Source organism: Choloepus didactylus, chromosome 3, assembly GCF_015220235.1.
Source record: "Choloepus didactylus isolate mChoDid1 chromosome 3, mChoDid1.pri, whole genome shotgun sequence".
Classification (NCBI taxonomy): domain Eukaryota; kingdom Metazoa; phylum Chordata; class Mammalia; order Pilosa; family Megalonychidae; genus Choloepus; species Choloepus didactylus.
Genome location: NC_051309.1, coordinates 115,318,395 through 115,334,357, shown reverse-complemented (window position 1 = coordinate 115,334,357; position 15,963 = coordinate 115,318,395). Strand labels below are relative to the sequence as shown.

At 36.1% G+C, this 15,963-nt stretch overlaps 1 protein-coding gene across 1 annotated transcript in view; it reads right to left on the bottom strand.

Annotated features, from left to right (window-relative positions):
- Positions 1–15,963, bottom strand: part of GSTCD (glutathione S-transferase C-terminal domain containing) — a 186,450-nt gene that overhangs the window by 24,631 nt on the left and 145,856 nt on the right. The gene's annotated exons all lie outside the window — the stretch shown is intronic.

The following is a 15,963-nucleotide window of genomic DNA, read 5'->3' as shown; positions in this document are numbered from 1 at the left end:
AATTCTACTTGTGCTTATTTTATTCCTGTCCAACTTTTCTCTCAATTGCCTGAAAGAAAATCTATGAAAAAATGTCTTCTGAAGCGTGAACACAATAAGCAAACCATTAAATTCAGAGTCATAAACAAAGTAAGTGTTAAATAAATATTTGCTGGATGAATTGAAACAAACAAACAAAAAACAGTAAATAGTCTCTTCTCTCTTTCCCTCTTAGAGATACAGTGTAAAGATTACCTAATTTTGGCACATTGCTTAAATCTCCTTGGAGAAAAAAAGCTCTAAAATAAATAAAAACATTTTTATTATTTAGTGGGACAGCTTGAACAACTAATTCTTCAGTTAGGACACCTGAAAGCCTTGGAACAGAAGGTGTCACATTGTCTAAAATATGTCAATAGTTATTGACTTTAAAGAGAAATTGGATTTTCCCTTTTCTATTTTGAAGCTTTCTTTCCTCATGACACATATAATTTAATGCAATTAGAGAGTTAAGATAAGGCATTTCCAAGTACAAAATGCCTTGGGCCCAGCAGCATGAAAACATCTTAACTTCCTTTCAACAGTTACCAATCAAGTCTATGAAAATATCTTCAGAAGAATGAATGAAATTATTTTTTTTTGCATATTTCAAACATGCTCTTGAAATATCTTGACTGATATGAGAAAATGTAAGAAAGCAGGTTTCAGTAATATAAACAAAAGGGAAAACTCAGCTATTCTTTTGGTTTGATCAAACATTATTTAAAGACGCTAAGGTTTCCTTCTCCATTTTTACAGGAAAATAACTTGACTGTTTCTTTTCTTTTCTTTTCCTTTCTGCTTTTTATGTAATTAAACTTTTTTAAAACTTTAGAAAAATGTTTATTGTAGGAAAATAGGAAATATGGATGAATAAGGATCTATGTGAGAAAAAAGATCCATATCTCATAATTCAGAGGTAACATTTTTGTATATATGTTCTACACAATAGCCATATCTATAAATTCATAATTTTTAGCCAGAATATACAATTTATTATATTGTAAATATATTTCCATGTCAACGCATATATTTCTATAAGTTTCAATGACTGCATAGTATTCCATTGACTACATAGACCATAATTAACCAATTTTCTATTGTTAGACATTTAGGCTTTCCTTTTTTGTTATTAACAATAATGTGATTATCATTATATAGCTGAATCTTTGTGAGGATGCTTTATTATTTAGCATGGCCTAATAATTTCAAACATGAAGAGCATTTAAGTCAACAGTCTGGTTGACTTCCTTTGTGAGGTTAGGTTCATGTAGCTTTTAAAAGAATTATCTTCATCTTTCTCTAATAATATAATTGCTCCAAATTTTAAAATGGAGAAAGTGAGAGCCCTTGTCATCCCACTTTCATGTGGGAGGTTTCAAGCAACTCACATATATTTTACAGACTTTGTAGTCATGTAAACTTCTATTCATATATTTTCTCATAAATGAGACAATACTATTTGTATCTATATATATGCATTATATATTCACACACACATAAGATGTTCTGTAATTTGTCTTTTCACTTAAATATGTCATGTACAGCCAATACATATAAATCTGTCCTTGCTCATAAATAATATTTCATTGCTTAGCTATACCATCATTTATTGACCAATCTTTTATCTACAGACCTTTAGGTTGTTTCCAGTGTGTTCCTGTTACAAATGAGGAAAAATGAACATCTTTGTACATAAGTCTGAGCAATTGCCCTTTTTTTTAAAGAATAAATTACTAGATGTAGAATTGTTGGAGCCGAGAGTATACTTATTAAAAATGTTGACACGTACTGATAGCTCCATCTGTTCAAACTAGTACAATTCAAATGATGATACCAGTTATATACCCACCAACAGTGTATGGCCATTTGCCAGCTTCTATGGCAATAAAGTATCCCAACATTTTATTGTGACAATTTTCAAACATATAGCAAAGTTGTAACAATCTTACAGTGAAGAGTTCTATATACTCTACCTCGATTTTACCATCAACAATTTATTTGGCTTATCACACAACTATCCATAAATCTGTTCCTCTATCCATCCATGAATCCATCTTATATTTTTGACAATAATGCAGTTCTGATTTGGAGGAAGAAGAAGGACAAGGAAACATAGGAGAAGTTGGGGATCATAAGACAAAAAATAATGTTTGAAAGCAATTTTGAGCTCTTTTGGAGTGCTACAGACACAAATGCTGCTGCTAAATATAGGGCATTCTACTAGAGCCACCAAGGAGCAAGATATGAGCCCAGGCATTTCTGTCTTTGTGGATTTCTTATAGTTCATAGACAAAGGATTTTTATAAAAGACAGTCTAAAGGAATTCTCTTTTTCTTGTGAACAAGAATATAGGAAGATAAAATTTATTAATGGAATATCTGATAGTAAGTTCTGTACCACATTTCCTATTAGAACTTGAGAATTCCTAGCTTTCTTAAGTCTGTTTCAAAAGAAAATGTTGGTGAAGATCTGCTTTTCTTGCTAAGATTGCATCTTTGCATATAAAGAATCCATGCTGAAATGAAGGTTGAAGGCAAAGAGCTACTTTCCAGGGTTGTGTTTAAGTAGAGAGACTATTAAGTGGCACATAATATTAACAGAGATTGAGCAAAAAAAGAAATATGGCAGTAAGATATCCAGATGCTTTATTGGAAAACCTGCCTCTATTAAAACATTTCCCCTCCCATTCTAGTTTTATAAATATTATGAAGCTCCTGGAAACATGAACAGGATTTCAAGAACATTCAACAAGGTAGGAAAATAGCATTTTGGGATATGGTGCTAATTTAAAAATCATCCTATTTTCTATTTTTTCCAAGTATCCTCGTGCCTGAGATATCATTTACAAGTATAAAATTTCAATCCACTTTTAGCTTGACTAAACGTGATGATTCTTCAAGGTGTTGTCATGGAAAAAGAAACCTGAGAGTTCAATGTTTTAATACAAATGATCTCACTTGGTCTGGATGTAATTCTCCCACAATGGAGTCTTTTTCTTGCTTTTCTTCTGATTATTTAGACAACTTCAATGTTTGCATTACCCAAAAAGAAAGTACAAGGGTGCAGAAACCAATTTTTAAGCTAAAGAAGAGCTATGTTGATACACCAGCCTTTTTGACTGTCCAAAGCACCAAATAAGGCAAACAACTGATGGAGAATGTGCATATATGCAGCCAGGACATGTACTCAGTCTAGTAATTAATGTCTTAGATCAGGCTCTTAATGTTTTCTTTCTTAGCCTGAAGCAATCAATTACCTTGCATGTTATAACTTACTTGTAAGGAAACTGGCTGGGTACTTGGATACACATTATACTTCTTCATTAAAGAATCTTTTGTTGTTTTGTTTTTCAAAGCATTTCTTTGTGACAAAACACACCAACCAAGTTCTGTGAGTTTTAAAAATACAACTAAATATGGTGATAAGGAAAAAGGCTACAACTAATTGTTTAAAGATAAAAAAAAATCTTAAAATCAAGAGAACAAAAGCATATTTGTTTGACAGAGATATACATACACTGCTCTTCTAGAGAAGGCACAAGACAACTGAATAGACCGTGGCACTGATAGGACCTTTTACATGTGAGAAGGAAGGTGACAATATTACATTTTAATGTTTTCAAAATCAGGGATTTACAACATTCAGAAAGAACAAGTTGATGAATGGCCGCTTATCATGCTTTACAGGACAGTGAATGGTGAAGCTCTGGTTCCATTCCCAGGTAATTATGGTTTTCAGACCTGGAACAGTCATTAAAGCACCTGCTGTATGCCCAGTACTTGTCTATATGCTGAGGACGCCACCTCAAAGATGAATAAAACATGATCCCTGCTTTTAGGGAGCAGGAGGATATCTAAGAAGAAGGTATGCATGCATATATAAAAATAATTGTGATCAGAAACATGTTAGTTGTTATTATGTGCAAAGTTATATGCAATGAAGATAAAGGACTAACTGCTTGAGACATCAGAGAGGGCTTCACAGAGATGTGGGACATTTCAGCAGAGTCTTTAAGAAGAAACAGAAACTTGCCAGAGAGAATGGGAAGGAAAGGCATACCAAAAACAGAACTGTATGACATATTTAGGGGAAAATTGTAATTAGGTCGCTTGGGTTTGAAAATGAGACATCAATGGGGAAGTAGTAGATGATAAAAATATAAGCAGGGCCAGATGGAAAAGGCATTGCTTGTTATTCCGCCTCTTTGCCCTAGAGAAAACATGGCCATGCTTTAATATTTAAAATGCTTCGAGTTCCTTAAAGAGAAAGGAAAAAAAACTGTTTTGAATATTTGAATAGACAACTCTGTTGTTTTTACATTATTATGTATGAAGGAGGTTCTTTTATAATGTTAGCCTGCATCATTTTCATTCTGGATAGAGTATATCCTCAAATTAGATAGGATTATTCATTCAAAAATTCTCTGGGGCATTCAACCTTAACTGATACTAATTGCCATTAATTGATTTTAAAAAATGAAATTGAATCAGTTGAACTCTTAAATCACTTTGAACTCTTGTGTCCTAGATGAAGAAACTCTTATAGGGTTCTCTTCACTTCTTCCCAGGCTCCCCTTCCCCTGGTACAGCCCTTAAATGCTATGTTTGTCAGGTTCTGTTTCTTTGTATTGAAGCCCATCACAGAGCATGCTTTACATGAGTATATTACTGAAGTCCCTTCCAAGTCTGCCCACTAAAATAGCTCTCTTTTGCTTAATACCCTTTTAAAGCCTCCCCTCTGCCTTAAGAATAAAATCTTGACTTCTTGGCAAGAAAACAAGACCTTTGATGACCTGAACTGTAATTACTTTGCCAGGCTCAGCACCTGCTATTTTCTTATATATACCCTATGCTCCAGCCTCATTGAACAACTGATAGTTCCTTGAATGTATCAGGTTTTATTACTCTGTGCCTTTAAATAATGGTTCCCTCTGCTTGAGACAGATGCCCTTGCATTAGAACCTCACAACCGCCTCCACCTTTCCTCACTCCAGGCTGAATTTAAAACATGTATTATTTTTGAAATAATAACAATAACAATAATAATGATAATAAAGACAAAAAGTTTTCAAACTCTTTGTCACCAGCCAGAAGTACTAACTAAACTTTCATATTATAGAGCCTATTATTTTTAAATAGTGAAAAATTTTATGATAATGATACTTAGGCACAAGTCACTATAATAAAATTCAAAAAAGAACCACTAGCTGAAATTGCTTCTGTCTTTCTGAAATAGATATAAATGACTTTTCCTGAAACTACATAAACATGGGTCCAATTAAATGGGAAGAGTATTAGAGCACTGATAGGAACTTAACTGGTGCTCAATAAAAGTTTAATGAATTAATTTTCTCTGCCATTATGACAAACTGCATTTCAAGGCAGTATACTAATTTTTTGCAGGCACTGAATATGAAAACAAGTTAGATATCAATGATACATCTGTATCTGTTGATGTATTAAAAGAGTTTGGTAATATACATGAAACTAAGAAGCAATGTAAAGCTTACATTTTAGGTTAGGTTAACTGTTTCAAATTATGGGAAGAACTTGTTGAAAATATTCAAAATTTATAGTAGTCCTTTCAATTTTACATTTCTTAAAGCTAGTTGCAGGCTAGCATCACTAATCCTCTTAGCTACACTGACCTCAGAATGAAAATATTCTTCCAAGAATGGATAAGAATCATCGGATGCCTTCTCCCCCACTTATACCCCTTCCCGCACAATTCACATGCCTGAAAATTCAATATATGAAATCAACAAAAGCGTGTTGGCATTTTCATTCTGATAGCTTTATTATATAGTATCAGATCAATCAATAATTGGTAACTGAAAAGAGAGTAGAATTCTGTGGAAAATCAAAATATAAGAGGCTAATTTATTCCTCTAGAAATTGAGGAATGTGACCTCATAAATATATTTCTTAATCAATCATTCAGCCAACAAACTAACCAACTGACTTGGCCTACATAAAACTGTTCTAAAAATGTTAGGGGCACAAAGATGTACATTCTTGGTTTCTGCCCTTAATGAACTTATACCTTGTTTTAATTAGTACAAAACTTTATATTTGAGCTTAGAAGATGTACTTTGTCAACCACATTGTACAATATATTTTATAATGAAATTTTAACAACTATAACTTACAAAAATCCAAATATCTTTCATCCAAGCTTTTAAATGGGTGATAATACCTTCTATTATATGATGCTTTGCAATTTAAGTACTTGTGTATTTGTTATATCATTTAATCCTCAAAACTGTCAGATTGTGAAGATGTATGGCATTCTTATTATTTTACAAAGGAGGACACTGAGCACTAAAGAGATTAAATGACTTGCTCAATAACACAGAGGTGGTAAGTAGTGAATCTGGGACTCAAACAAACAAGGATTTCTAACATTGGGTTCAGTTTTTCTCCAACATGTTCTGCTATTTCTTGAACAGATGGCTTTGATTAATTGTGACTTTAGCATTTCAGCACTGGAGCCCTTTGGTGCGTAAATTCAAGAAAACAAGGGGCTTTCTAGCAGGGAGATGAGGGATTTCCCTAGTCATTACATATTAGGGAAAATAAATTCTCCAGAATTGGTCATAAAATGCATTTTATTTTAGTTTTCCTCTAAATAAAATTCCTGAGAGCAGGTTTCAATAAAAAGGATCATTTTAAGTTTTGAACTTCAGCATTTTGAAATATAGCACAAAGGCATTATTTAGAGGTCTCATAAGTCACTCTGTTTAATGAATTGAATTTTGGGTGCCACCCTTTCAGAAAGAGGCCATTTACCCACCTTGAGACTGAAGCAATTTTTTTTTTTTTATTTTAAGGAAAAGTGACATGGTGGTAGGGTGGGGGGTAGTGGTGAGCAATCAATTTGTTGCAAAATCAGATTATCCAGGAGGAAAGAAATGACAATAGCTTGGAGAGATCTTTCATGTTACAGTACTGCAGGTGCTGGCTAAAAATAGCATGCACTGTCACCCTTTCATATCCAATTCTAGAGCATCTTAAAAAAACCAATAACTAAAAACTGTTTAGGCAAGATGCTGGCTTGAGCGGCAAAGGTTGAAGACAGTATGGTCACATTATTCACCAAATTAAAACTTCTGTTTTGTTTATAGAAAAGCTTTGATACAGTGAAAAATGGAATTTGTAAAGCCTTCTTAACCTGCTATTTTTCTTTAAAATGAATGAAACATTTTGACTCAGAATCCAGAATTAATTGGGACAGTATATTTTCATTTTGTTCAAAAACTATACCACAGAAAGTAAGCGGTACTTTCCTCTGGTATTTGGGTATTCTTTAAAAAGTCCACAATATCTTCCAAGTTGCCCACAAGACCAAACTGAAATGCTTTTAGAACAAGAAAAAAAAAATAACTCTAGAAAATAGTTTAGGTATATATTTCTTCCTCCTCTTTTTCAGAGGCTTCAGTTAACAACAATAAGGTATTTTTAGTAGCCTCAATTTTTTGAAGACACTAGAGTAATCCTCAGTTTGCTTTCAATTTTGGTGTGTTTCAGAGTAACTAGGTTAAAAGTTACTCTAGTAGCCTGAAATGGTAAATGCTAACTTTCCCAGAGCCAAAGGATTTTTAAAAAATAACTTCTTTTGTACATAGCATACTAATATCTACTAGGATCTGATTCACTGGTTACTGTTTTCTTGTTTAATCTTTTTATATGTATTTCATTTAGATTAAAAAAGCTTAAAATGGTGAATATCTATGGTGACAGAGCCCCCAAATTCTTTGATAGTACTCCCACTGAGAGGGTTCTATGTCCCTCTCTCCACTTGAATATGAGCTCCACGGCTGCTTGACTGATATAATACAGAAATGACTAATTCAGAAAAAAACACCGTGTCCATTTCTGGCAACTTTCACTGCCTATTTCTTGAGATGCTTGCTCCTGCAATACAATTTAGGTACCTGAATTGCAGATTTGTAAATAAAATAAATATTTAAAGGCACTAAACTTTGCAATGGTTATTTATGCAGCAACAGATCATCCAAACAGTATCTAACATTGGGCTTGTAAGGATTATTAGTATCAAATAGTATTTATTAGGCACTTACTATATACAGAATGATGCTGGATACTTTGATAATAACCAAAAGAGAGAATGTTTATTACACCTAAGAGTTAACATTCTAAGGCAGTGGTGTTCATTACAAGTTTTATAAGGCCTGTATAAACTTCAAAGGCAGTCTTGAATACCCAGAGTCCTACTGTTCCCTATGCCTTGCTGATGGACTTTGTGGGCCTCACTGAAAAGCTTGATAGGATCTCAGCAGCAAGGGATGGCAGAAAGGAAAGGACTCTATATAACCCAGCTGTAGGTATGAGTAGGGATGGGGACACTTACCCACATTAGATTCAAAAGGTACCCAATCTGGGCAAGAACTGATATCACTACAGTTCTAATTTGATGAGTTGTGCCTAGTAGAAGTGGTCTTCAACAGTGTTCCAGCCAGTAGAATTTGGGAAAAGGGAGAATTACAAAGGACTAGGAAGAGGAAGGCAGCAACATAGGGACATGTGGGTGATCAAGGCTTACCCTAAGGCACAACAGATTTCAGATCTAAAATACCAAGCCCCCCCCCCCACCTGCCCCCTCACGATGGTGGAGTGAGATGCCTTGGGGCTCTGACACCCACAGAAGCTTTGAACAACCAGCAAGAACCGGTGGAATCATCTTTCTCAGAGGCCAGAAAACAGTTAAAGGACTGCAGTACCAGGGCAAGCTCTGAATCAAGAAAAAGGCTACTTAAAAGCAGTAGGTGGGAATGTAGAATGATACAGCTGCTGTGGAAGACAGTTTGGTGGTTCCTCAGGAAGCTAAGTATAGAATTGCCATTTGATCTGGCAATCCTGCTACTAGGTATATACTCAGAAGAACTGAAAGCAGGGACGTGGACAGATGTTTTCACACCTGATGTTCATAGCAGCATTATTCACATTGCCAGAAAATGGAAGCAACCCAAGTGCCCATCAACTGAAGAAAGGATAAACAAAATGTAGCGTATACATACAATGGAATATTATTCAGCTGTAAGAAGGAATGAAGTCCTGATACATGCAACAACATGGATGAACCTAAGGACATTATGTTGAGTGAAATAAGCCAGACACAAAAGGACAAATATTGTATGGTCTCACTAATATGAATTAATTACAGCAAGCAAACTCACAGAGTTAAAATCCAGAGTATAGGTTACTAGGAGATAGAATGAGGGTAGAGAATGGGGAGCTGGTGCTTAATTTGTGCAGAATTTTTACTTTTCAATAAGGTTGATTGTAAATGTTTGGAGATGGATAGAGGCGATGGTAGCACATTATTGTGAGTATAATACTGCTGAATTATGGGTGTGATTATGGTTGAAAGGGGACACTTAAGGTCATGTATGCCACTAGAAGGAAAGCTAGAGGATAAAACATGGGACTGTATAACACAGTGAACCCTATTGTGAATGATGACTGTGGTTAATAGTACAAATATAAGAATGTTCTTCCATGAACTAGAACAAATGTACATCACTATTACAAGGTATTCACAATAGGGTGGCATATGGGAAAAGTATAATTAATACAAACTATGGACTATAACTAGCAGTAATATTGTAATATTCTTTCACCAGTTGTAACAAAGGTACTACACTAATGCTAAGCACAATAATAGGGGGTGTTACAGTTTGCTAATGCTGCTAGAAATGGATTGGCTTTTATAAAGGGGATTAGGTTACAAATTTACAGTTCTAAGGCCATAAAAGTGTCAAAACTAAGGCATCAATAAGAGGATACCTTCACTGAAGGAAGGCCAGTGACGTCTGGAATATCTCTGTCAGCTGAGAAGGCATGTGGCTGGCATCTGCTGATCCTTTGCTCCTGGTTTCAAAATGGCTTTCTCCAAAATGTCTTTGAACTTGTCTCTCTTATCTTCTTCACCTCCTGTGCATCTAAGTGTCTGGGGGCTCCTCTCTTAGCTCTTATTTCTTAGCTCCTGTGCATTCTTGCTTGTTCTCCCAGGGTGTTTCTCTCTAAGCATCTGGGGATCCTCTTTTAGCTTCTCCAGAGCAAGCTCTGGACTAGTGTCTCAAAGCATCTCTAAGCATCAGCAACTGTGTCAGCTCTTAGCTCTCTTAAACACTCCAGTGAACTAATCAAGTCCCACCCTGAATGGGTGGGGTCAACACCTCCATGGAAATAATTTAATCAAAGGTATCACTCACAGTTGGGGGAGTCACATCTCCATGGAAACACTCAGTCAAAATGTTCCACCCAACAAGATTGGGTTAAAAGATCATGGCTCTTCTGGACAGTTTCAAATTGGCACAGGGGGCATAAAGGGTATGGGATTTTTCTTTTTGGAGCAATGGAAATGTTCACAAATTGATTGCGGTGATGAATGCACAACTCCGTGATCATACTGAGAACCATTTATTGTACATTTTGGGTGGATTGTATGGTGTGTGAATAAAACTGTTAAAAAAAAAAAAGCAGTAGGATCTCATGGCACCCTGGCTGGTCCCTCCCCATCCTCTCACTGGCTGGGTGTTTCCAGTGTGGATCCCTGGTTCCAGTTCCAGAGGGAGGAGAGTGGCCCTTGTGCACAAGCTGGGAGCATTTATATATGGCCAATGTGTTTGGTGGTGGCCTGAGTGACTCACCATCCCAGGACTTCTACTGCATTTAGAAGACAGCTCAGAGAACTCCCCTATAGAATTCTGTGGGAGAGCAGTCAAGTCATGCTACCTGGGGCAAGGGATTGCTGGTTGGATGACATACCAGGACTATAAGGAAACTGTTGCCTAGGGAAGAAGGGACATTTTGTAACTGTGTAAATGGGGGAGTTTCTAGGGCCACATTTTCACGCCCCAGACTGGATGCCTATACAGAAAGGATCAGGGAGGCTCCTATGCTTGGGCCAGGTGCTAGTCTCATACAACTCATTTTATAGGTAAGCTCTAGAGGAGAGCACTTGCACAGGTCAATCTGCAGAGACTGTTCCTTCTCCCCACCCCACCCCCTTTTTTTGTTAGCTACTGCCATTCAAGGAAAACTCATTCATAATACTAGCTGGATACAAGCTTAAGGGACAGACCACAGAGAGTCTAAATTTCAGTGATAACACATTCATATTTTAAAATATCAAAATGTCCAGGTTGCAACAAAAGATTATAAAACATGCAAAGAACCAAGAAACTGGCCCAGGCAAAGGAGAAGATAAAAGCATTAGAAACCATCAGTAAGGAGGACCAGACCTGGGATATTCTAGTCAAAGACTTTTTAAAAAATGGCCCTAAATATAGTTAAAGAGTTAAAGGAAAACATGAACAAAGAGCTAAAGCAAATCAGGAAAGCAATAGATTCACAAAGAGAATATCAACAAGAGAAACGGAAATTATGAAAAGGAACCAAACAGAGCTGAAGACAACAGTAAAAGAAATTAAAAATTCCCTAGACAGGTTCAACAGCAGACTGGAGTCAGCAGAAGAAAGAATCAGTGAACGTGAAGATAAGACAATTGAAATCATTCAGTCTGAGTGAAAGAGAGAATGAATGAAGAAAGTGAACAGAGACTGAGGAACTGTGAACACCATCAAACATACCAATATAGGCACTGGGGAGTCCCAGAAGGAGAAGGGGTAGAGAGAATATTTGAGGAAATAATGGCAGAAAACATCTCAAATTTAACAAAAGATATGAATATGCACATTCAAGACCCTCAACGAACTCAAACAGGATAAACCAAAAGAGACCTATGTCATAGCATACTATAATCCGACTGCTGAATGCCAAAGATAAAGAGAATTCTGAAAGCTACGAGAGAGAAGCAACACATCATGCATAAGAGAGCTTCAATAAAATTATGTGCTGATTTTTTATTGGGAACCATGGAGTCAAGAAGGCTGTGGGATGACATATTTAAAGTGATGAAAGCAAAACACTACCACCCAAGAATTCTATATCTAGCAAACCTGTCTTTCAGAAAAGAGACAGATTAAGACATTTCCAGATAAACAAAAGCTGAGGGACTTCCTCACCACTAGACCTGCCCTACAAGAGATGCTAAAGAGAATTCTGCAGGTTAAAAGGAGAGGACACTAGACAATAGATCACAGCTCATGAAGAAATAAAAATCTCTGGTGAGGGTAATGACATGTAACTATAAATGCTAATACTATTGTATTTTTTGTTTGTAACTCTACTTTTTCCTTCTTACAGGCTCTAAAAGGAAAATGCATAAAATGTAATGATAAATCAGTGGTTTTAGACTCAATGTATAAACATGAAATTGTTACAAGAACTACATAAAGCTGGGGGGTACTGAGGGGTATAGGAACATAGTTTGTGTATACTATTGAAATTAAGTTGGTATCAAAGCAAACAAGATTGTTATAGAGTTAGGATGTTAAATTTAAGCCCCATGGCAACCATAAAGAAAATATTGGAGATAATATGTAAGCTCATAGAGGCAAAAATTAGAGTATAGTTTGTCAGAGGTGGGGGGGGCAGGAAGAATGGGGAGTTAATGCATGACAGTTATAGGGTTTCTGTTTGGAGAGATGGGAAAAATTTAGTAATGGAAGGCAGTAGGGTAGCACAACATTGTGAATGTGATTAATCCCACTGAAAGGTATGCTTGGGAGTGGCTGAGATGGGAAAGTTTATATTGTGTATATATATCCTCACAATTAAAAAAAAAGAAAGAGCAACTAATGAGATGATGGCAGTTAAATGCAATAAATGATCCAGAATGGGAATCTAGCAGGGAGGAGAAAAGGCTCAAAGGGACATTTTTGGGACATATGAAAAAATTGGAATATAGACTGCAAGCATTATATCATTGTTAAATTGCTTGAGTTTGATAACTGTTATTAAGGTAGATCACATAAGTGAATATCCTTATTTTTAGGAAATGTACATGACAGCATTATATTCAAGGAGCATAATGTATATAACCTACATTCAAGTGTTCAGAAAATGGATTGATAGATAGGTGAATAGATAGATAGAATCATATTGGCAAATGTGGCAAAATGTCAAAATTGGTATATCTGGCTATTGGAGGGTAGGGGTATGTTGGAATTCTGTGTATGGCATTTGTTATTATTTTTGTAACTGTCCTGTAAGTTTGAACATATTTCAAAATAAAAAGTTTTTAAAAATAAAAAAATAAATACTGAAAAAAAAATACTATGACTTAATTGAAACTGAATCAGCTGGGGGTCCTGAATCTACTGACAAATGAACTTACCAGTTCAGGGGCTGGTTTGGGCAGGGGAAGATAGGAACTGATATTCTTTCCTGAATTAGAATTTTGCATCTCCCTCTTTTATTTTTCTGATTCTTTTATTAAAATCTCTACAGAGTAGTCATCAACTTAGGAAATATTTTTTAAGCATTTACACATGGCAGGCCCTGGCCAAGCTTCTGGGACACAGCTTCTGGGAGATGCTTACATACTAGTGAAGAGAATTCAGCAATAAACAACTAAATAATCAAGTAAATATATCAGAGAGTGATAAATGACATGGAAATAATTAATAGAGTGATATGATTGAAATTGACTAGGTGAATAGTTGAGAGTAGTCAGGGAAGGCCTCACTGAGCAGGTAACCTTAAATCTGAGATTGGAATAACCAGAAGAAGCCTGCCATGATAAGACAAGAGAAAAAAACCATTCCAACAAAAGGAACTGCTGGTGCAAAAGTCTCTAGGTGAAGAGGAGTTAGGGTTCTGTTATTTATCCGGTTCACTAGGGTATAAAAGTCATTGAATGGATACTCTTATTGCTGGGATCAGTACTGTTGAAGGATAACTATGTGCTAAATATAAGCAGATTTTATTTCTTACCTCAATCCTTTTTCATAACAGCTCAGTGAGGTGGGCACTTTCCCCCCATGGTCAGATAAACTTAAACAAAAAAATGAAGCAACTTGCCTTGGTCACTTCATTGCTACATGGTGGAACCAAGATTTGAATCCTGGCCGTCTTCTCCATGGCTTATGGAGTATCTATCACTCCAGGTATCTTCAAATTTTGTCATCACAAAACCTTATTAGTAAAATATTTTTGAACATGATTCAAATATACCTAATACCATCAACTTTCTATTTAAATATTAGTAAAGTTTACTGTCTTTTTAAGAAAAAGAATAGAACTTTCATCTATCCAGTGCATGAAGCTGCCTCCGTTGCCTAGTACAGTATGTGTAACTGGTCTTATCTGCATTTCTGACACTGGAGAAATTTTCATCACTATTGAAAAATCATTCGTTTGTATTTTACAATATATTTAATTATAATCTCAAAGTTAGCATAACAGATATGCTAAAATCTATTTTTCAGAGAAATGTCATATAGCAGGAATGCTGGAGTTGAAGCATATGCCTATAAATTGCTTTCATTTAGTGAAAAAAGTTATTCAGGACTTACTTTTGTGGTTATAGTATATCCATGGCAAGTGCTCCCTTTAGCTTCAGCTAGAGTTCAATAACTATGAATACTCCTATGTCATCACTGCTCAGACTTTTAAATTCAAAGTAACGGTGAATAGCTGATTAAAAACTATAGTATGTGGGCATGCACAAGCACACATATGCAAAACCAATTGAACACTCTGCCCTATTTCTCACCAGTTCATGCCCATTCTTACTAAACTGCCAGTGTTCATGCTAATTTCTTTTTTAAAAGTCTCAAATCATTCCCCCACTGCTGATGGCTAGATTTTTAACATTGAGACTTCATTGTCTGGTCCTGACTGGTTCCTGTCACTCTTTTACTCCCATTATCTCACTATTCTCTGGCAGATGATACTACCAGTTATTCTCTAAACACACCATGCTCAATCACCTTTCTGAGGTTTTAAACATGCTATTTCCTTTGCTGTGAATACCACTATCTCAGAAATTCCAAATCGTTTGTGAAACACCAGTCCCTCAAGATGTTACAGGATATTAGGAGGAAAAAAAAGTGGGTTTCACCATCAGGTAGTTTTAGGAAATCCATATATTATACCGTGTTTGGAGAATCACAACACCTGCTAGCATATTAAATGCTATAAGGAGTCTTACAGTATAGAAACTGGTTTAATTTAGGTTAACATAGTTGTGCCGGTTTGAATGTATTGTGTCCCCCAAATGCCATTATCTTTGTCGTCTTGTGGGACAGACGTTTTGGTGCTGGTTAGATTTGCTTGGAATGTGCCCCACCCAGCTGTGGGTGGTGACTTCGGTGGGATACTCCTATGGAGGTGTGACCCCACCCATTCAGGGTGGGCCTTGATCATTGGAGCCATATAAAACATGCTGACTCAAAAGAGACTGAAGGGAGTGCAGCTATGAGTGACGTTTTTAAGAGGAGCAAGCTTGCTAGAGAGGAACATCCCGGGAGAAAGCCATTTTGAAACCAGAACTTTGGAGCAGACGCCAGCCATGTGCCTTCCCAGCTAACTGAGGTTTTCCGGACGCCATTGGCCATCTCCAGTGAAGGTACCCGATTACTGATGTGTTACCTTGGACGTTTTGTGGCCTTAAGACTGTAACTGTGTAGTGAAATAAACCCCCATTTTATAAAAGCCTATCCATCTCTGGTGTTTTGCATAGTGCAGCATTAGCAAACTAAGACAATAGTGTTTCCCCAAATTACTTGACAACAGAACACTTTTACTATATAATTCTTGTAGGACTATTTCAGGAACCCTCTCTAGGAAACATTGCTTTATCTTGCCTCTTTGCCTAAAAATACCTACTAATCCTTTCAAAATCCAGAACCAATGAATGCAGTCAGTCAACAAACACACTGACAAGATTCTTTAGACTACAAACTCTTCCACCTCAGGACAACTGTATTTCCCAGGGATCCGCAGAAATTACTTAACATACAAAACTCAATCACATGCTAGTTAGGCTCTAGTCACTGAGTCAGCAATAAAA